The sequence below is a fragment of the Coenobita brevimanus genome, chromosome 56, assembly GCF_032717465.1.
Source record: "Coenobita brevimanus isolate Jiangsu-jjx chromosome 56, ASM3271746v2, whole genome shotgun sequence".
Lineage (NCBI taxonomy): Eukaryota > Metazoa > Arthropoda > Malacostraca > Decapoda > Coenobitidae > Coenobita > Coenobita brevimanus.
The window spans coordinates 12,299,163-12,323,321 of NC_137009.1; positions in this window are offsets into that span (position 1 = coordinate 12,299,163).

Genomic DNA, 24,159 nt, shown 5'->3' on the forward strand with positions numbered 1-24,159 from the left:
ACCCATACTGACGATCAGAAAGAAGTTTGTGATAGGAAAGATGCTTTAAAATTATTCCGTTAACAATTGACTTGAAAATATCTGAGACACAGGATGTTAAAGGAATTGGTGGATAGTTACAGGGCTGGGAATGGTCACCCTTCTTTGGGACTGGCTGAATGAGAGCAAACTTCCAGCAAGAAGGTAAGGTATAAGTTAATAGACAAAGGCGAAAGAGTTTGCCTAGGCAGTGTGTAAGCACAGAAGAACAGTTCTTGAGGACAACAAGAGGGACTCCATCAGGCCAGTGATGGCAGAAAATACATCAGCTGAAGAAATTTTAATGTCAGTCATGAGGAAATCAGAGGGGGAAAGTGATGAAGGAGCAGCACCGGAATCGTTTAAGGTAGAACTGGAGGAGAAAGTCTGAGCAAAGACATATGCTTTGTCAGTAGAAGAAATAGCTACAGAATCATGAGAGTAGAAAGAGGAGGGAAGGATGTTGAGGGTTGGCTCATATCTTTTATAGGCCCTCTCCTTGCTGCAGACAGCATTAAAACAAGCGTGATTAAATCAAGGCTTTCTTGCTTTAGTCAAAGGATATCAGAAGGGAATGTATGCTTCCATGCCCGAGAGAATAACCTCCGCAATGTGCAAAGCACACTCAGATGGCTCCAGACGTGGAAGCAATAATCATTCTAGGGAAAATCAAAGAAGTACAGTCTGAGGACCTTTTAATCCACAGCTCCAAAGTGCCACAGACGACGTTTCTTTGCGGGGTCCACAGGCTGCACTGGAGCGATAGGACAGGTTAAGGTAATAAGGTTGTGATCAGAGGAGCCCAAAGGAGAGGAAAGATTAACAACGTAAGCAGAAGGATTAGTTGTAAGGAAGAGGTCAAGTATGTTGGAGCTCTCTCCAAGGTGGTCAGGGATACGGGTAGGGTGCAGTACAAGCTCCTCTAGGTCATTATGGATAGAAATGATGTAGGCTTGTTCGCCAGGTGGATCAGTGAAAGGAGAATAGAACCTATGGTGGTGGTAAACATTGACATCTTCTAGAATGGAGATCTCAGAGAAAGGAGAAAGGGATAGAATGTGTTCCATCGTAGAAGTAAGACAGTCGAAGAGTTTTTCATAGTCAATAGAACTGGGAGAGAAGTAAACAGCACAGATATATTTAGTCAGAGAATGACAGGAAAGCCGAAGCCAGAGAGTAGAGAATTCTGAAGGATCAAGTACAGGAACACGAGAGCAAGATAAGTTTTTGCGTACATATACACAACAGCCACCTTTGGCTTTGAAATTAGTATAGAGAAAGTAAGAAGAAACAGAAAAGGGTTTGCTGTCAGTTGCCTCAGACAGCTGAGTCTCCATCAGAAAGAGAAGGTGAGGTTTAGAGGAGGAGAGGTGGTGTTCGACTGAAAGTTAGAGGAAAGGCCACGAATGTTGGGAAATGAAGAAGAGGTGATTCAGACTGTGATTCCAGTCATCTTGCTGAGTCGTCACTGGGACAGGGGCAAATGGGGGCATTTATGGTTCCCTGCCCCTGGGAACTCCAAGGCCTGGTCATTTTGTGCCATTGTTTTATAAATTCTGAAAAGGAAGTGTAGTGTGTACTGTGCATGTAGACTGGTGCTGACAGTTAAAGAATCTTGTATTGGAGAGCATGCTGGCCTACTCTCTGTGTTAATGAAACAACGAAAAAGTTCAGCAAAGGGGGATGGTCAGGAACTAGTCCCGAGGGCTGATGAAACGGGAGCTCCAGCTCTCCCTGTCATCAGCTTTCCATGCACCTTGGGAGTACCCTGCTCGGCTGGTGCTACAGTCTACTCCTAATATATATATATATATATATATATATATATATATATATATATATATATATATATATATATATATATATATATATATATATATATATATGGAGCCTCAGTGGTAATGTGTGCATTTTCGTATACTGAAGAACGAGGGTTCGCGCCCCGCCAGGGTAATAAACTTTGGGAGCGTTCTTCTGGCCACCTTGCTGCATTGGCGGACACAAGGGGTGTTGTGGTTGAACCAGCCACTCCAACACAACAATTACACTTACAAGCGAATGATGACGTGATGGAGAGATCTCAGGTGTTTGATGTTGCGATAATGAACATATGGAAATTGACTGAGATTAAATAACGAGGTGAGCGTGTGAGAAAGTGGGAGCATGAACTGGGTATATGTACAGGAGTAGAAGAGAATGAGACGGCAAAGGAGGGTATACTGTATGTATTGTTGAGTGCAAAAGATGGAATGCGAATATAAAAGAGTATGGATCATATAGCTCAAGGATTGTGTGGCTAAGATTGAAAGTTGGAATACAAGCGTTGGTGATTTTGTGTGTATATGTGCCAGCAGAAGACCGTGAAAATAGAGTGAGAGAAGCGTCGTGGACAAATGCTGAAGCGTGTATGGAAAACTTTGAGGAATGAGTGTTCTTGATTATAGATATGAATGAAAAAGTAGGGAATGTGAAGGTGGACATTTGTGAGGGAAAGGGGTTGATGATATACTCATGCCAATACCCTCTTTATGCCCAATATGATCCACAGGTATATGTGGCGAGTGATGAGAGGGATGGTTAATGAACTTGATAAACGGAAATTATTGATTATGTGTACAGTATGTGGATGAGAGAAAGAGAGGCATGTACTGCATGCATAAGCATACCGAGGTTGGGGGAGTGGATTTTCCGACCACCACTTGGATGTGGTGAAAGTCAAAGTACAAATGCGGTCGATAGGAGCGTACAGCAGAAGCAAGTAGTTGATACTATGCAGGTAGAAAGGTTGCAAGAGGATGAAATAAAGGCAGAATATAAGAAACGAATGGCAGAGCGATTGTATAATTATGATTTCGAGCAGATGGAGGAGGTGGAAGGTGTGTGCCAGTTATTCACAGATGAAATCTGTGGAACATGTGTGGTGGTGTGTGGGGTGATGAGAAGAGGACTGGGCGTGCAAGGAACAGCAAAGTGGAATGAAGAAGTGAGAAATCTGTGATGCAAAAGAAGAAAGCATATGGTGAGTGGATGGGAAGCAAAGGCATGGAGGAAGATCAGAGATAACAAAAGAACTATATGTATAGAGGATGAGAGGGGTGAAAAGACTTAGTAAGAAATAGTACGAAGACAGTGGATGAGGAATTTGGAAGTAATTTGAGTGTAAAGTGGAGGGAATATAAGAAAATGTTTTGGAAGGAGGTCAAGAGAGTTAGACAGGATGATAAGGAAGGTAGTAGGGAAGTGGGAGATTAATGTAAATATCTCTCTATCATGAAGCAGTTTCGAGTGATAGCCACCTGAATATCCCTGACCTTGAGTTTGACCTGTCACGTTCATTCAAGGTCAAAGATTTTGATGCCAAATGAAAGCCCATATTACGAGTTCCTGTATGTTCCAAATGGTAAATAGCTGTATCTTCAACCATTTTCAAGTTATAGCCCTGTGAAAATCCGTGACCTTGATTTTGGCCTTTCAAGGTCACTCGATTACCTCAAAAATTTAATCACTTTCTTCGGGGGCCAGTGTCCACATAACCTGAGTGTTTCATGTAATTTCATTCAACCGTTTTTCCGTAATGTTCCTAACAAACAAAGAAACAAACAAACGCGACCAAAAACAACACCTCGTGGGGCACCGTCTGGTTAAGGTAATAATACATTGGTGGTAGGTGAGGATGCCCATCATTTACTTACTCCATGTAGTGCTCTCTCTCTCTCTCTCTCTCTCTCTCTCTCTCTCTCTCTCTCTCTCTCTTTTGGTGACTCTACACTAAGTGACAGGCAAAATGGTTTCTTGTATCCCAGGAGACCATATCCTTCGCTGGGTGGTTCCCGTACAACAGAATGATGCCTGGTGGTTTAGTGGGTTAAGGCACTCTAGCTGGACAAAGCCTGTATGGGTTTCATCTGAGGGAGGTTTGAGGGTTTCTTGCTTGTGTAATGCCATTCAGGGGGTAGTGAGGCTGGTCACCGTTGCCTTAAATGTTGGGACTGAATAGCCCAGCCTCGGGTCCCCACTCCCGTTTAAATGGGGCAAATGGGTTTGATTGTCGTTGTTGTTGTTGTTGTGGTTCTTGTGGTTGTTGCTGTGGATGTTATTGTTGTTGTTACCTCTGCCATTGAAGTTGGAGGAGGTTATGTATTCACCAATGTTAGTCTGTCTGTCTGTTTGTCCAGATGATATCTCCAAAAGTTATCAATAAATTTCAATGAAATTTGGTAGACGTGTGGGCCATGAGCCAAGAAAGAAGTGATTAAATATGGGAGCGGATCCGTATCTTGTGTATAATATCTCCAAATGCTCCCAATGAATTTCAGTAACATTTTGTGGAAGACTGGGCCATGGGTCAAGGAACAATTGATAAAATTTGGGGAAGGATTCGTATCCTATGTATTCCACACAATATCTCCATTGATCCGGATCCGGATCCATTTTAGTGACAATGGCATTGCCGGAGGTATACGCTCTCTGAGTGCATTCTAGTTGTTGTTGTGGTTGTTATTATGGTTGTTTTCATTGTAGTTGTTGTAGTCATTGTTGTTGTTGTCGGTGATGACGATGATGATGATGCTAATGATGATGTTGCAAAGTGCTTGAAAAGATCTGCAGCAGGAACCAGAGAGGGTGTTTGGAGCAGCGACACCGTGCCCGAGTTTTGGCCTTGACTCTTGAGCTTGGCCTTTGACCAATATACATGAAAATTGAATCAGTTCTTCCCATCCCAACACACATAACATGAGGCGAATTTTGTGCCACATCAGATCAGACATTCGTGAGATAGTGCCACATCTTTAACTCTGACTTTAACCAATGACTCTTGACCTGTGACTGATTCGTACCATAAATGAATCACATCTTCCCAGGACAAGCACAGTATCAATGTTGATTATATTTCAAGCTAGATCAGACATTAATGTGATAATTTGGTGATATAAACACGCACACATGACAAAAATGTATCTATATACTTTCCCGTCTTTACGTTTTGAAACAGTAGATGAGCAGTTTGAATATGTTTCTCAGTCGCTTTTCATTTATGTGTATGCCCGCTGTTACTACCATCAACTCGTAAAGAAAGAAGTTTATACAAAACTTAAAATAAACTATAATTTGCAACGATTTGCCTTACGAAGAAAACACCAGCATCAGCAATGCTCCTTGTGAAATCATTGATCACCTGCTTTAAAATGCTTTATTTGATCGTGGGTACTGTGTGGTAGGTGGGGGCGCCCATCATCCACCCACTTAAGCTAGTTTAATGGTACCCTGTTTTTAGGGTAGCTCTACATCGAGTGGCAAGCCTAATGATTTCCTGTAAACCAGGAAATCATTTACAACGCTGAGTGGTAACCTTATAACCAACCGACACGTGTTCCCTACGGGACAGCAAGTGGATTGGCAGAGGGTTAGTGCCCCTCCCCGGAAAACAACTAACTAAAAATGCGAACAAGAAGCCTAGGACCAGGACTGACCAAAAGATGACGACTAAGGACCGAACAAAAGACATTATGCGGATGGCGACGTGGAATGTAAGGGGTGCAAATGATGAGGTGAAAGAGAGAGAGATTGTCCAGGTGCTTGAGGGTGCGAAAGTGGATATATGTGGATTGACTGAAACTAAATGGAGAAGTGAGAGTGTGAGAGAATGGGAGTATGGATGGGGAATATGTGCAGGAGTAGGTGAGAATGAGAGGGCAAAAGGAGTGCGTATTGTTGTGAGTAACAGATAGAAGAAGAATATATGAGAGTATGGATCAGTTGGCTCAAGGATTGTGTGGGTAAGACTGAAAGTTGGACTAGAAATGTTGGCAATTGTGTGCATGTATGCGCCAATGCAAAATCGTGCAAACAGAGTGAGAGAAAAGCTCTGGACAAATGTGGAAGTGTGCATGCAAAAGTTTGAAAGGAGTAAGAGAGTGTTTTTGATTAGTGATATGAATGGTAAAGTAGGGAATGTGAAAGTGGATGTAGTGGTTGGTGAGTGGGGTGTGCCTGCTGTGATAGATGAGAATGGCAGTGCTTTAGTGGACATTTGTGCCGGGAGGGGGTTGGTGATAACCCATACTCTCTTCAGGCACAAAATAATCCACAGGTATACATGGCGAATGATGAGTAGGGTGGATGGTGAACTGAATGAAAGGAAGGCAGTGATTGATTATATGTGTGCGGATGAAAGGATGCGAAGATGTGTGTTGGATGCAAGAGCATATAGAGGTCCGGGAAGTGGACTTTCTGACCGGGTGGTCAGAATCAAGGTTCAAGTAAAATGGAGAAATAGAAGAAGGAAAGGACGGGAGGAAGGAGTATATGCAAGGAGAGTGGAAAGGTTACGAGAGGAGAAAAATGCAGAATATAAGAGAGAAGTGGAGGAACGATTGGGTAAATACGAGTTGGAACAGGTGGGGGACGTGGAAGGTGTGTGCAACATATTCACAGAAGAAATTATGTGCAGCATGTGAGATTGTGTGTAGGGTGAAGAGATGACGTAAGGGATGCAAGGAACAGCATTGTGGAATGAAGAGGTGAGACAGGCTGTGGCACAAAAGAAGAAAGAGGTAAAGAAAGTCATACAGGGTGCCAAAGACGTTAGTAGGGGAGTGAAAGATAAATATGGTAGATTACTAGTGGAGAACGGAGAAAATGTAAGCAGATGGAGAGAACACTTTACTGAAATGTTGAACATAAAGAATGAAAGAAATGCGAGTATAAGTGGCTGGGGAATGGCTGGGAAAAGGAGGGGGGTGAGAAGACTGGAGGAAATCAGTAGGATGGAAGTTGTGGAAGCAATGAAGAAAGTCAAAATGGGGAAAGCCCAAGGAATTGATAGAGTGTGTGGTGAAATGCTGATGCATGGGGAAGAGATAGTAGTGGAATGGGTGTGGAAGATGTGCAGATTGGCCTGGGAGGAAAGTAGAGTCCCGGAGGATTGGAAGTCAGGTATAATTATTACCTTGTACAAAGGGAAACAGGAAAAAGAAGTCTGTGGTAATCATAAGGGCATTTGTCTTCTAAGCGTAATAGGAAAAGTATACGGTAGGATACTTATTGACTGAGTTAGGGAAATAACAGAGGAATTAGCTGAAGAAGAACAGGGATGTTTTAGGAAGGGAAGAGGTTGTGTTGATCAGATATTCATTCTTAGATCTTTAGTGGAAAAGTTTCTAGAGAAGAGAAAGAAGTTGTATGTGGCCTTCATGGTTTTGGAGAAAGCATATGACAGGGTGGATAGACAAAGACTGTGGAAAGTATTAAGAATATATGGAGCAGATGGGAGGTTGCTGAATGCTATGAAGACTATGTATGAGGGAGCTAAGGCTGCAGTGCGTGAGGATAGTGAACTGAGTGAATTTTTCTATTTGAAAGTTGGATTGAAACAGAGATGTGTCATGTCTCCATGGCTGTTCAATCTGTATATGGATTGGGCTATAAAGGAAATACAAAGTAGGGCTGTGGATGTTGGAGTGGCCCTACTGAGAGAGGGCAGTATTTAAAAACTCCCTGTACTGTTGTTTGCAGATGATATTGTGTTGTTAAGTGAAGACGACAGGGAGCTGCAAGGCTTGGTGGATGAGTTTGAGAGAGTGTAAGAAACAGAATTTAAAAGTGAATTTAGTTAAGAGTAAAGTTATGGTCTTCGAGAAAGGTGTAGTCAGTGAATGTACAGTGAGGTTGGATGATGAGAAATGGAAAATGTGAGTACGTTTATGGGTAGTGTGATGAGTAAGGATAGAAGTTTGGAGGGTGAAGTGCTTGAAAGGGTACAACAAGGAAGGAAGGTTGCTGGTTCCTTGAAGGCAGTGATGAGAAACAGGGAAGTGGGCATGGAAGTGAAAGAGTTATTACATGACAGTATTGTGATACCAACTCTAACTTATGGAAGTGAGGCTTGGACGTTGTTGGAGGGACAAAAGTCAAAAGTGAGAGCAGTGGAAATGAGTTATTTGAGAGGAACCTGTGGAGTCACATGGAAAAACAGTTTGACAAATGAGGATGTGAAGGAGCGTTGTGGAGTGGATGTGATAGGAAGCGTTAGGAGAAACACATTGAGGTGGTTTGGCCATGTGGAGAGGATAGAGAGTGAGAGACTGACGAGGAGAGTGTATGTGGGTGAGGTGGAGGGGGAGAGAGGGAGGAGAAGGTCAAGGATGAGATGGAGGGATGGAGAGGTATATGAGAGATGGGGGTGTGAATTGGGAGCAGGGCAGTGAAATGGCGGGAGACAGGGTGACGTGGAGGCGATTTGTTTGTGGTCACCCCGTATAAGGGATTAAGGCATCTGGCAATAGATACATAGATAGTACTGTATATTGATAGTACTGTGTATACGTTTAAGCAGTAAATCCTCGTAGTTCGACGCATTGTACTTCGACGCCCCATTTTTCGCGGGGAAAAAAAAAAAAAAAAAAAAAAAAAAAGGTTTTCGAGTTGTTTCACACTTTGCTCTACCAGCACTTCGACCCTACCAGCAGGCAGTGGACACTCAGCAGACGATGCGTACCGATGCTTAGTCTAGGCACTGTCCATTTTTCTATGCAACAGTTTTGCATGATCTTTATACAGCAGGTCCAGCGGGGCAATAGGCACACGTAAGTTTGTTATTGATTATGGTCGTAACGTACGATCTTCAGCCGTGTCGTGAATACACAGCAGGTCCAGCTGGGCAACAGACTGGGGGGAGGCGGTGGCTCAATCGGTAGAGAGGTGGCCTGTAGTCCTAACGGACCCAGGTTCGAATCCCGGCTGGGGCAGGGAACAGTTTAAGGATTTGAATTTCATTAAATCAGGCTTTACTGATCTACCAGAAGACCCGCCGACATGTCGTAAAAATACCCCCGCTAATACCAATACACCAGTCCTGTATGAGACAGCCCTAGCATGTATTGAATATGAACGGTGGGTGTTAGCGCCGAAGTGGTGACATGTAGAGGTGTATGGTATGTAGGAGGAATGCTGGGCCTTGATAGCAGGCTGTGAAGCCTATGCCCAGAGTCGGACACATAAAAAAAAAAAAAAAAAAAACATGAGTTTGTTATTATTTGTGATGATAACATACGATCTTCAGCCGTGTCGTGCTACTATTTCTTAACAAAGAATCGTTACATGTTTCAATTAACACTATTTATTTTAGTTTTGATGGACGTATACTTGAAATGAATGTAAAATAAAGCTTATCAATATTTAAGGAAGGAAAGAATAATAACCGTCCCAATAGAGAGATGGTAGACTCAGCCCACCAATTTTTTTATTCTATTTGACTATTTTACAGCCTCTCTTCCTTGTAGCAGTGAGTAAAATAATTTTATAATTTCTCCCTTCCTTTTAATGACAAAGAGGGCACATAAAATGACTGGGGTTTAGTTGACCTACTTTGATGTCGAAAATTAAATAATCTGGTGAAAAGTGGCAGTTTTTCCTTGGTTAGTGACATCGGGAACTAGCCCATCCACTCTCAACACCTTCACTTGCCACTAAAGCCAGTCTTCACTTTATTTCTGGTAAGGATTTTTGGTGTTGCAGCTCTTTATAACAGTTTTAATGTCTTTTCAGGCACATGTTTATTGTTTTGTGCTGTTTTAGCACTAGCAAACACTCTTCATTAATTTGGGGTAGGGCCTCTTTAGTGTTACAGTACTTTCTGATAGGGTAGGTACATGTCCTACCGGAACGCTCCTCTATTTTTCCCATTGATTCTTAACTTCACACTTCGATGTTTCACGGTTCGCGAGGTTTTGGCGGAACATCCAAGCAGCGAAAAACGAGGATTTATATATATTCATATAAACTGACTCGATCATAAGAGCTACGCCATCAACGTCGCTAATAGCGCTATCCCTTTCACATTGCTAAAAAGTCGCTCAGTTTTAAGTGATCATCAATTAATACACTGTAATCATCCTATAATTTGTTTCTCATTTAACACGGAGTATGGAAAACTGCAACATTAATTTTTGGGGAATTTTCCGGGACACTGACCAAGGAAGAAGGAAGTATAATTTCACCCTCCCTTTGGACTACTTCAGTTCAGCAGTTGAATAAACTAAACTTCTTCGAGATGTTAGAGGAGAGAATAATGATTTTCTTCTTTTTCAGGAACATTCATGTGCATTTCTGTCATTGAATGCTTACATGTAGCCCAAGATGTTTTCCCTATTTTTTTTTTTGAGGTGATATTACAGTATGAGCTATTACAGGCCGAGACTCTTCGGTAAGTACCGTACGTTCACCGTCCTCATCACTTTGATCCTTTTACTAATTTTGTTCAGAGAGGACTCATTATTGTCCTGGCTGATGGGATTTGTAAGGCAGCAGAACAGGACACTACGTGAGGTGTATAGTTTGTTCATGACATTCCTCCCTCAGTTATAGGGAAGCATTTTGTTAAGGAAGTCTCCACTGCCATAGTGGCTGACTGGATCTGTATTATCGTAGAACTGGGGGCAACGCGAGGTACAGATGATGACGTGGCTGGTGGTCTGGTTTGGGGTTGGGCGAAAAAGGTTGTTAAAGTCACACTGTTGACCCAGGAAGAATTTCTCTTGTTATAGTTCGGCCTCGATGCGATAATGCCCTCCTTCTGTCAGTGACGGATCCAGCGGTAGACTGTGGAGAGGCTGTCCCTAGTTCCCAGGGCAATATCCATCGCAGCCACGCCTCCCAGCCATAGCCATACGATCTTGGCACTGTCAGCAATCACTGGTCTCTTTTTCGCTACTCCAGGCTCAATATTGCACCAGGCGATATGGTCACCTACAAATAATTGTTGCAGGGTAATATCTGGCACACAGCCAATCTTTCTTGTTGGTGTGTTAAATTAATAATGTTGTTAGGGCTTTACTATATCCACTGCCGCAGCACCTCCCAGCTACAATACGCTCATTATGCGGTTAATAGTTGCTCGTAAGTCATCACCATTCACCGCCATATACTAAATCTGGCAGAAGAACGCGGTAGAGATATATAAGAGGGCTGGTGATTAATGAGGACAAGGCGAAGAGTATGTGACGACCCTATCCAAGATAACTGCATCTGAATATGGATACATAGGTGGAAGAGGGTCACATGTAGCTAACTGCCGAAGCTTTATAGTACTTTTATAAACAGGTGATTAATGAACCTGTTTTACATAATGGGGGAATAGCAATGAACCTGTGTTGCAAATATGGGGATGACAATGAACCTGTGTTGCAAAAAAATGAGGATAACAATGATCCTGTGATGCATTATTAAGAGGATGGCATTCAGATTACTGTAATTCTCCTTCGCTATAGCTGCAACAAACGTAAATAAGTTTCGATGCTACTTGGTCAGCACACAGTTGACCAAAATTTACAATTTTATTTTGTTCATATTTTCAATTGTTATAGTGATGTATATATTTCTCTTATCATAATACGTGAATAACCATTATGACAGCAAAAGTGAACCGATTTGTTTCTCTTTTAATGCATATTCATTAACTTCCATGAAGCTAATTAAACATCTTGAACACACCTGTAACCTGAATTCAGCTATCTTTTGCTTTAATATTTAATATTTATCATCAAAACTGTTTCAAATCCCTTCACTACGATAGATATCTCTTTAGCTGGACGAAATCATATAGCTCTAGCCATCCATCCATCCAAAAACTAAATGGGTTAATCTTAAATCACATCACAGTAAACATTGTTTCCACTGTGTAGGTGCAGATTATCTGACAGCAGTACTGTAAGTCCAAGTGGTTTACCTAAATATTTGTCTTCTTGATTTCACCTTTGTGCGATCTGGTAAGGCAAGGTTTTAATAACGAGATAAACTTTAGAAGCAGCATAGACAACCACACCCACACCCACACAAATCTCTCTCTCTCTCTCTCTCTCTCTCTCTCTCTCTCTCTCTCTCTCTCTCTCTCTCTCTCTCTCTCTCTCTCTCTCTCTCTCTCTCTCTCTCTCTCCAATATAAGTAATGTTACCGGCACTGATCATAGAGATGGGTTAGTTACTGTGGCAGGTCTAACGCTGACCTCAGAAAAGGGGAAAGGAAGGTGAAATATAGGGACGGGCAAGATCAGTTCAGATGAGCAACAGAAAGAAAGGCAGCCACTCGGAATAAGACAAAACAAGGGCTCTAGGAATATGTAATGTATGTTTATCTAATTTTCATACCTGAGAAGTCCCTCTGAGGATGGGTGCTGCATAATCCGAGACGTTAGAGACATAGAAATAACCCTGTTATTCCCTCCCACCCAATCATACCTACTTCGGTCTTTGATATCCTTCCAGTCTAATCTTGGCATCCCTTACTCCTAGCCCTGGCATCCTTTGACCCTAACCTTGGCATCCTTCGACCCTAACCTTGGCATCCTTCGGCCCTAACCTTCGCATCTTCCATCCATAACCCAAGCATCTTTCGACCCTAATCTTGGAATCCTTCAACCCCAATCCTGAAATCCTTCAACCTGAACCTTGGAATCCTTCAACCCTAACCTTGGCATCCTGTGGTCCTAACCGTGGAATCCCCTGGCTCTAACTTCGGTATCCATTGTCCCTCACCTTAACATCCTTTGGTTCTTACCCTGACAGTCGTTCTCCTTGGCTTTGGCATCCATTGAGCATAACCTTGGGATCCTTCTGTCTTAGTAATAGAAAGAAAAGGGAACAAAAGTATGGGTCTTTCACAAATGATTTAGCTTTGTTAGGTCTGGTTTGTGTATTATCTTTAAATAAGGCATCGCAACTGATCTTAATAATTACACACTGGTTTTCTATACCTGATGGTGATGGTAGGAAGAATAAATAACACTGTAAGGAAGAGGTTAAAGAATATTGATTGCGTACTGAAAATGGTCCAAAGCAGGGCACAGAATATCCTATATTTCAACACTTCGTCCATCAATGCATCTTTATAAATAACAACTGTGGACAACACTCTACTTCTTAAATAGTCCTCAGTCTGAATGAAAATGACATGGAATGTTTTAATATGGATAATGCAACTGTTAAATATAGGTTTGACACAGACCATAATCCCGGCTGGAAAGAATCTTAAATCATAAAATATGCAGACATCATTAGAAGACGTTGAGGTCTTCAGCCTGCTTTCATTGCAAATGCGTGACATATCAGTCAACATAAGCCATTCTTTCTCTGTTTGCCAAGTCATTCGTGTACCCTCTAACGAGCGGATAGTCAGGTCAAACAGGAAGTATATAGGTCTGTTAACCCAACGTATTAAGGTCATCAGTAAAATTGGGGAAGTGGGGAGTGTCGTCCACTGGTGTTATACCTGGACGATCCCTGGTTGGCGAGACTTTGAAATAAACTGGATCCTATACTGTGTTTTTGGACTTTCTCCATGTATAGCATATTGATGATAGATAAGGTGGATCCTGTACTTTACTTCTGATCTTTTTCCGTGTACTGTATATTGTGGTGTATTTGCTGCTGTCTGCACATACTGTTTGTATCCCACTCCGTACAAAAGGTGCTTCCAAGGGTGAAAGGACAACAGGCGGGTGGAAGCAGGAATATGAAAAATTATGTCACCGCGTTGAATGGGTTCAAAATATAGCTATAAGATTCTACTAACAGAGGTATAACGTATCCAACTGATTTATTAGGTATCCAGTGAAAAGGAAAATGCCGTCAAGCAAAAATCAAGTTATGAGTGATCAGTTTTGTACACTTATGGTAACATGTACTACTTTTATTGTTTGCCAGTAAAGCCCCTTTGTCGGCAAGGTACGAGCGAGGCCATATAAATCCGAGAGCATTGAAATGTCGCCTTACACCCCAAGGATGCCTAGAATGCTTAGAATATATTGATGGCTGTCTATCTACCAAAAAAACTGTCTGGTCTGTGGTCCTCTTATGTAAATTTCTAAGTGCTGCACTTGGCACATGTCATGGGCCACATGGGGTGTGATGGAATCCTACCAAAAACAAGTCTTAAAGAATGGGGTTATAATTAGTGAAAACCAAGCAGTGATCGGCTGTGGTTGCTGAGATATAAGCTTCTCAAAAGCGTTGTGGTCGAGACGGGTTGGGCCATTCATATGTGAGAAAATGCCACTGCTTGATGAGGGACTCGTGAGGGCTTCGCCCTTGCTCATAAGCAATGGTGAGACTTTTCGAATTAGAAGATTTTGGTTTAGCCTTCATTAAAACCTTCAGTACGAGAGGCCTTGTATGAATGGAAAGGTCGGCAGGTAACGAGAATATATTAAAAAAGATGCCCGGGAGTTGAAGAGTTTATAAGAACCCAGTAATCCTTTCGCATTACATTATGCTTCCGTGAGCATAATAAAATCGCCTGCCAGTAGGAACAGTATTACTTAAATGACATTATGACAGGATACCTGAAGACTGTTTCTAACATCTTAGTTATGAGAGGCCACCCTCACCATAATAAAATCGTGTGGCAGCTACAAAAATACAGGGTGACTCGTATATAGCCCTCCTCTTCCAATCTGCCATCTGGTTTCTTATATGTTGCGGGGACGGTTCAGTCAGCACTATCATAGTCTGTCCTGCATTATCTATTCACTACCTACACGCATGGTGGCAGGTAGGGGCACCCATCATCCACTCACTTGATGTAGTGTTGCCTACTTCTTTCTTCATCTCTATCATTCTTTCTCTGTGTTCATATTCCTCTAGTCCTGTTTTCCTCATCCTTGCTATCACTATTTATTGCTCTTCTTTGCACTTCAAGTGGCTATACATTGAGTAACCAGACAATGGTTTCTTGTAACTCATGAATCACATAATCAAATGATGGGGAGACGTGGACCCTACTATACTGCACCTATTAACTAAGTGGAGAGACCCAAATGGGGCTTCCTGTCAGGAACCAAACCTTCACACTAATCCCTGTGCTCCAGCGAGGCGCTGTCAGCAGCATGGGAACATCGATTTACTGCACGAGATGACCCTGCAAGGGCGTTTGCTTGCCTGCGGTTGATGGGTTTGGTCGGTCAGACAAACTGAGGTAGTACAGCAACAGCAACAACAACTGCTACACTCACGCCTACACCAGCAAACTCAGCCGTCCATGCAACACACAATGTGCCGCTAAATGAGTTTTTAGTGGGGCGCTATTTGCAGGCCAGCTTATATTATACAAAAGGCATCAATCAGCTGGCATGAATCACTGTGTAACAAACTTATACCAATTTTTTGTTTCTTTGATTTTTATGTGATTCCTGATCGATTTCATGGCGTAAATTCCGAATATGCTATTTGTTTTCGTGTAAATCTAGAGTCACAGGAATTATGAAACAACATATGTATCATACAAGGACAGGATTTGTAACCTGTTAGCCTACCATTTCGAGAATATTGAGAATGTCAAAGAATTTATATATTTCCAGGCGCATATTATGAATATAACTAGCAAATGAACAAAGAGTACCATCGCAAGGAATGGAGGGCACATAGTATCTACAAATGCACTTTTGATCTTGGCTTTCTTCTGTAGCTGTGATGACAATTGCGCAACAATCCCCAAACGCAATTGCTCATCAACGCCTCATTCCACCTGCCTTGATATCTGGTTTCCATCAGCAGAATGTCCTGGTGGAACCGTTCGCCATTCTCCTCGCTGACTGCACCTTGATTGCTTATGAAGTAATCAGGATGGGAATGGAGATAGTGCAATTTGATTGACATTCTCCATCCAAGCCAGTGGAATCCACCGATCAGGTTATTGACAAGCTGTGCGGAATCTGGTCTCCTCTGGTTGACAAGAAAACCTTCCAGAACCCCTCTAAAAGCATTCCAAGCGTGCTTATCATTATCGGTCATTTTACCTTGGAGTTCACGACTTATATGGATTCTTTGAACTTGCGGCCTGGTGAACATGCCAGCCTTCACCTTTGCCGCGCTCAAGTTGGGAAACATTGATTGGATATACAGAAATGCATCGCCATCCTTGTCGATGGCTTTCACGAATTGTTTCACAAGACCAAGTTTTTTGTTGTTTTTTTTTTAAGCTAGGAAGAAGGAACCAAAGGCCACGAGCCTGCAATAACTGTTCCTTCCAAGAGAAAAACAAAATACAAGAGAGAGCCAAATGCAAGATCCAATCATTTCGAGATGTCTGGACACACTGCGTTTGAAGGACTGGAGATTATAGCTAGCAGGAAATACAGACAGGGGTAGACAGTTCCAGAGATGACCTGTTGCATAAATGAAGAACTGGGAGTAACGGTTAACTCGTGCATTAGAGAGCTGGACAAAAAAGGGATGAGAGTTTCCTGCTAGACGGGTGCTACATGCCCGTCATAGAGGTGGAGGAATACAAGCAGACAGTTCAGAGGAGGAGAAACCATTGACGTAGCGATAGAAATGTGACAAAGATACAACAGTGCGGTGAAGAGACAGACGTTGAAGGGAGCCAGTAGGCGGAGGAGAGTTAATGAGACGAAAAGCCTTTGACTCCATCCTATTAAGAAGAGCTGCATGTGAGGAGCCTCCCCACACATGAGAGTTGTATCCTACACATGGGTGGATAAAACCCGTGTATAGAGTCAACAATTGTGCAGGGGTAAAGTAGGAACGGAGTCGGCTTAACACACGTAACCTCTTGGAAGCAGATTGTACAAGAGATGTAATATGATCTTCCCAAAAAATTTCCCGAGTGAATGAAAGCCCAAGCATGTTCAAGGATGAAGCAGGATTAAGCTGAATAATTAAACATTAGTGGGTACACCTGTGGAAGATTTTGTCGGGTTGATAGTTGTAAGAACTGAGCCATTGATGCATTAAAAACAACCAGATTATTTTTACCCCAGTCAGAGATACAAGCCAAGTCACACATTAGGTGTGCCATAGCCTCATCCCTTGTTTGTTGATATAACTGCTGAGATGGACTTTGAGGGAACCGAATGGAAAGGTGAAGGGTGGAGTCATCAGCATACGAGTTGATTGGGTTAGATATACAGTTTAGAAGGACACTGATGAATAAAAGGAAGAGAGTTGGTGATAGGACAGAGCCCAGAGGGACACCACTGCTGATAGATCTAGAAGAACGATGGCCGTCTGCAACAGCGACTATAGAATTACGAGAAAGGAAACTATAGATGAAGGCACAGACAGAAGGATAGAAACCGTAAGAGGGCAGTTTGGAAATTAAAGATTTATGCCAGACTCGATCGAAAGCCTTTGAGAAGTCAAGTGCAATGGCAATATCTTCGCCAAAATCCCGAAAGGAGGATGATCAGGAGTCTGAAAGATAGGTGAGAAGATCGCCAGTGGAGTGTCCCTGACAGAAACAATACTGACGACCAGAAAGAAGGTTGTGATAGGAATGATGCTTAAAAATTTTTCTATTAAGATTTGACTCGAAAACTTTTGAGATATAGGATGTTAAAGCAATTGGACGATAGTTAGAGGGTTGGGAATGGTCGCCCTTCATTGGGACTGGCTGAATGAGAGCAAACTTCCAGCAAGAAGGAAAGGTACAAATTGATAGACAAAGGAGAAAGAGTTTACCTAGGCAGGGTGAAAGCACAGAAGCAAAGTTCTTCAGGACAGCAAAAAGGGCTCCATCAGGCCCATATGCCTTGTTAGTATTGAGGCCTATGATGGTAGAAAATACATCAGCTGAAGAAATTATAATGTCAGCCATGAGGAAATCAAAGGGGGGAAGTGATGGAGGAACAGCACCGGAATCATCAAAGGTGGAATTCGAGGAGAAAGTCTGAGCGAAGAATTCTGCTTTATCAGCAGAAGAAATAGCTACAGAACCATCAGAGAAGAAAAAATGGAAGGAAGGATGATGAGGTAAACTTGTCAGAAGGGTTTTTGGCAAGGTGCCAGAAGAAGCGACAAGAATTCGAATTGGAGAGTTGAGAGCGTTTATTACGATTGAAATCATTTTTAGCAGAACAAAGAACAGACTTAGCACGATTCCGGGTAGAAATATAAAAAAGATGTGCTTCAGGGGTGGGTTGGCTCCGGTACCTTTTATAGGCCGTGTCATTGTTGCAGACAGCATTAGAATGAGCGTGATTAAACCAAGGCTTTCTCGCATTAGTCAGAGGATATGAGAAAAGAATGTATGCTTCCATGCCCAACAGAATAACCTCTGTAATACGCAAGGCACACTCAGATGGCTTCCGGCCATGGAAGGAATAGTCTTTCCAGCGAAAATCAAAGAAGTACTGCCTGAGAGCCTCCCAATCTGCAGCTCCAAAGTGCCACGGACGACGTTTCTTTGGAGGGTCCACAGGCCGTACTGGAGCGATAGGACAGTTTCAGGTGATAAGGTTGTGATCGGAGGAGCCCAACGGAGAGAAAAGATTAACAGTGCAAGCAGAAGGATTAGTTGTAAGGAAGAAGTCAAGTAAGTTGGAACTCTCAGCAAGGCGGTCAGGGATATGGGTAGGGTGCTGTACAAGCTGCTCTAGGTCAGAGAGAAAAGATGTAGGCTTGTTCAGCAGGTGGATCAGCGAAAGGAGAGGAAAGCCAAAGGTGGTGGCGAACACTGAAATCTCCTAGAATTGGCAAACACTGAAATCTCCTAGAATGGAGATTTCATCGAAAAGAGAAATGAATGGAATGTGTTCCATTGTAGAAGACAGTTGAAGATTTTTTTATAGTCGGTAGAATTAGGGGATAAGTAAACAGCGCAGATATATTTAGTCAGAGAATGACAGGAAAGGCGAAGCCAGCATGTAGAAAATTCAAAAGAATCGAGTTCAGGAACACGAGAGGAAGATAAGTCGTTGCGTATATATACACAACAGCCACCTCTGGCTTTGAAATGAGTATAGAGAACGTAGGAGGATACAGAAAGGGTTAGATGGCAGTTGCCACAGACAGATGAGTCTCAGTTAGGAAAAGAAAGTGAGGTTTAGAGGAGGAGAGGTGGTGCTCAGTAGAGCAAAAGTTAGAGGAAAGGCCGTGAATGTTGCAGAAATGAAGAAGTGAGTCAGACTGGTTCCAGGCAGCTCAGGTCGTCATCGGGAGAGGAGCGGAAGGTGGGGGCATTTATGGTCCCCACCCCGGGGACTCCGAGGCTGTGTTGTGAAACCATTTTTGTTTGTTTTTGATTTTTGGAAAAGGAAGTGTAGTGTGTACTGTGCATGTAGTTTGGTTTTGATAGTTAGAGAAACCTGTATTAGAGAGCATGCTGGCCTACGCTCTGTGTTACTGAGACATTAAAAAAGTTCAGCAAAGGGGGATGGTCAGGATCTTTTCCCGAGGGCTGATGAAACAGGAGCTCCAGCTCTCCCTGTCATCAGCTTTCCATCCACCTTGGGAATACTGCCTTGTTCGAGTGGTGCTACAGTCTATTCCTCATTGCTACAGTCTACTTCTCAATGCCTTCTCTCTGGAGATTGGTGGAGCTCTTAGAATGTTGTGTGAGACTGGTGTGAGACTCTCTCTGAGAGGCCAGTCTTTCCTCACAAAATGTTCTGCATCGCACCAACTGTTCCATAGGCATATGTAACATGAGTACTTCATATAACTGCCTTGCATTCCAAGTAGGAACGAAATCATTTTTAAATTCTCACAAACCTCCCAACTGTGATCTGGGTACTTGATCTTTGTCAGTTTAATGTTCACATTCTCATTGCCTTCTTTCATTTCCACAGAATGTGCAACTGGAACTGATGGGAGTTCGTTGTCGTTATGCAAAAGTAGACCTTTTAGGCTCTTCATGGAACTGTCTATGAAGGTTCGACATTCTGCAGCCTTGTAATCCACTCCCATGGCTTGAAACAAACCCCTAACATCAATACAGTAACACAACGAAGTTTCTTCACAAAATTTGAAGAAGGATGCAAATTTGCCTTGGCGATTCCTATAACTCGGCTTGCAGCTGGGATCCAACAAGTTCCATTCACTTACACGTTACACCATCAGCTCAACACTGGACTTGGTAAGTCCTAAATCTCGGACCACGTAATCCAGTTCTTGCTGATTGGGAAAGCTTGGAGTGTCTTCAGAACATTCTCCAACATATGATTCGTCACTTTCCCCTCTGTCATCGACAACGTCCTAATGGTCAGTGACAATTTCCATGTCCACAGGAGGGACAGGAATCGCCAGCTCATCGGTGTGACGCACCAGAGAGATCGAAGATGGCAAATTTGTTTTACAATGTTCATTCTGCCCTTAACCCTCTTCGCACCACTTATATCAATCATACAAAAATAACAATCGTCATGGTGATTCGAAGGCTCTCGCCACACTCTCAGAACTGTGAAAGGCATCTTCTTTCTCCCTTCCATAACCAAGCCTCAAGTGCAGAGCGACAGCTACCATAAGTGTGGTGCAGAGCCCAATCTTATCTTGAGTGCCTATTGTCACGCCTAAGTATGTTTTGTATGCATGAGCAAATTTGGTATCACGGTGGATATTGCATTTAATCATCTTCAGTCCACATACACAACAAAATGTGTCAGCCAACAGTTTGCAAGAATGTCTACTGGTCATTCTCATGACACCATTCCTTTAGGAAAGGCTCAAAAACACATCTACTAGCCAGACTAGCAATGTGAGACTAGCTTACCGAATGAACTAACTTGATCCACGTTGCAAGACACAATGATGTCATATCAGCGACATCCGCATGGATGCCAATGGTGTGTGTGTGTGTGTGTGTGTGTGTGTGTGTGTGTGTGTGTGTGTGTGTGTGTGTGTGTGTGTGTGTGTGTGTGTGTGTATGTGTGTGTGTGTGTGTGTGTGTGTGTGTGTGTGTATGTGTGTGTGTGTGTGTGTGTTTGTGTATGTGTGTGTGTGTGTGTGTGTTTGTGTATGTGTGTGTGTGTGTGTGTGTGTGTGTGTATGTGTGTGTGTGTGTGTGTGTGTGTGTGTGTGTGTGTGTGTGTGTGTGTGTGTGTGTGACGTAGTAATCGATACGTCAGCCATCACACTGACTAGTGGTAACATGACTGGAAATAAACAATTGCCAATTTTTTACAAAAACCTAGAGACAGACAAGCAAAACATACATCATTGGAATCAGCATGGAAAACTGAGTCTAACAAGACCAAAAAGACTGAATAAAGAACTTCTTTGTTACGCAGAATCAAGACTGGTTTAAACTGGTTCAGCCAAAGGATGTTAGTTTAAGTTTCACTGCAACTACTAGATGATTTTATTAAAGATAAAAAAACCCTTGGTAGTAAAAGGACTTATGAAGGCTGAATTAAACCCATCCATTCCAAATTGCTCACAAGCTTATAATAGTCATCGAAAAGTAGCAAGAATGCGTTATCAAAGTGAAGTGGTTAATCTCTTCACCTCGACAGGGATCCCATAAATAGAATCGGGTGGAAGCAACACCCCTTTGCACACCGTGACTCAGTATGAGTCAAAATGTTTTTTGTCTGAAGAGGAACCAATGACGCACTATGATACACTTGCAGTGGTGGTCTGAAGGGATGCCGATTAGGCAATTCTGGAAAAAAATATTAACGAAAACTTATGTTTTAGCATGAAATGCATCAATATTTGGTGCATCATACTTCCAGGACAACACTTTCCAATAGTTAACATTCTCTCAGTTTTTAGTTTGGGCGGGGAGGGGTGTGTGTGCATGGTTTTTGGCGATTTACTCAAAAACTATTGGTCATATCAGAATCTCACCAATACCATGTGAAAGCTCGTGAAATTCTGCATGTCGAAATATGATTAGCTCTTGCATCATGTGGGCAAAGTTTTGTGCTACAGTTTAGGGCAGTTATTTTCCTTGTCGAATAACAGTATCCTCATCTCATTTTGGTACTTTCACAGTACTTTTACTCATCAATTCTGTGTTTTTATTAGCTTATCCTATAGCAATAACATCAGGGAAGATGATGGTATACAATTTATACCGTTATAGCCAAATTCTGGGGCAAATAAAATACATGGGAATATTTTCCTCTGTGCATGAGTCCAGCCTGCTCTCGTGGCATTTTTTCTGATCATGTCAAACACATTTACAGAAAACTTATGGTGCACGAGGGGGTTAACATAAAAAATACTACAGAGAACTGACAGGATTACTGGAGATCGTTTCTAGCCTCTTAATTGAGTAGCAAAATTTAAAAAGGAGCGGCATCTTGAGAGTGGTAGGAATAATGAAAACTGTCCCTGATCCCTCCGTCAAGTAAGGGTTTGCATAATGACAGAGAGAGAGAGAGAGAGAGAGAGAGAGAGAGAGAGAGAGAGGTTTACAACCTCCAAGGTTTATATACCATGAAACAAAAAATCAAATACTTTCCAACTAACTTTATAAATTTCTTCCAGTAATCCTTGTTTGGTTGTGCCTTAACTATTATTTTTCCAGCTGATGCCAGAGGATTTTATTGAGCTGAGAGTGAATTAGAATAACCCAAGATTGATAACACGATTGCCATTTACCCGTCCATAGATGGAACGGCTCAAGTATTCTCTTATCGTCATTGTTAAGTGATTTTGTTAAGATTCGAGTGACACAGGAGCCTGATTCTTATCAAGTGTAAACCCATGCCTGTTAATTACTTGCTTTTCTTAATGTTTCGGTTAATGACGGAGTATTATCTTAAGCTTAAAAGAAACGTAGGTCGCCTATGCTCTGTTCACTTTAATTAGGTGTCAGATGATCATGAGCTATACCACGAAGTTATGACAAGATGGTACTAGTCATGAAGAAGTTCTGTGGGAAGGAAGTGGAGTTGTAGTACTGCTACATTCTGCCACTGAACTATGGTAAATAGGCTGAGAAACAACAAAAATAGGCAAGTTCTAATTGAATTGTAGTATGTTGAAAAATATGGCGAGTACTGCTCTGACCGTGAACAAGGAATTCCTTATGAAACTCAGGTCACGACTGACGTTTTCTTAAGCTGACAGAAACTCACAGTAGTCATAGAGTTAATGCAGTGTAGTTCTAACGCTTCTATACCACTTCACCGGCGATTTAGTGTGCTGGGGGAACGTTGCAGTCAGCACTATTAGTGGCTATCCTGCATCCTTCATTCATTTGATTCTCAGTGCTGCACTCACATCTACACAAGCAGACTTAGTCGTCCCACAACACGTGATATACGGGCAAATGAGTTTATACTGAAGTGCAATATAAGGACCAAGTTGTACAAGGACGTATTTTAGTAGCATACTCTTTTAGCTTCCAAACCTATATATTCAGCTTAGGAAAACCACTTGGTACTGAAACTGTTGCTGAAGATTGTACTGTTATGTCCCCGCCCCACACCACAGGGTCCAACAGCTGTAGTTCAGTATAGGAAGGACGTTGCACAGTGAAATGTTTTTCCTATGGTCAGCCTTTCGGAGTACGGCACACAAGACCAGATCAAGCATGGTAAATAGACAATAGCTTCTTAAGTTCATTGGCTTTATTTTCCAAATAATTACACTTACTGCTTGCCAACTTCTCTTCACTGTTCACAAGTACCGGAAATAATCTTCACTAACTGCAATTACACTAAATGGTTACCAACTCTTCACTGTCTTCACAAGTACCAAAGATAAACAAAATTCACTGACAATGCTTGCTAACAACACTTCACCGTTTTCAGAAGTACCGAAGATATACAAACTTTGCTACCTACACTGAAACTCCAGTGACACTGAACTACACCCAGACTGAAATGAAAACTGACTTAAACTGCTCTAGTCTCTTCCCCATCCTTATGTAAACTTGCATTATACTCGAATTTCGAATACATCCTCAACGGGCAACAGTTGCCAACTCGGAGACATCCAAAACATGCCAGAGTTATCTTACACTGCTTAACACTAAATGATTTAACATACAAACTGAGATAAATTTATATAATCAAACAAACATCTGCGTAAATAAACCATCATGGAGAAAAAGAGCATAAAATTAATATACCACTTACACAATAACTGCGCTTACAAACAACAGGCTAATTGACAACTCTGAGATGTAACAGTACTACTAGAATCATCAGGAATCCACTAGCACAATCTGCCTAGCAAATCCCACTCCGCAACAGTATGTAACCCCTCCAGTTAAACAGTTCTAACCCAAGGTAAACAAAATGTTCCGGTTATGGTAGGAGAAGTGAAAATGACGAATTCCGACTGATTTAGGACAATGGTGTTTCTCATTCTGATATTATCATTGCCAGACTACTGAATTCTATTTAAGAATGATCCCCCCCCCCTCTCTTCCTCTCCTCACTGTATATAACACATA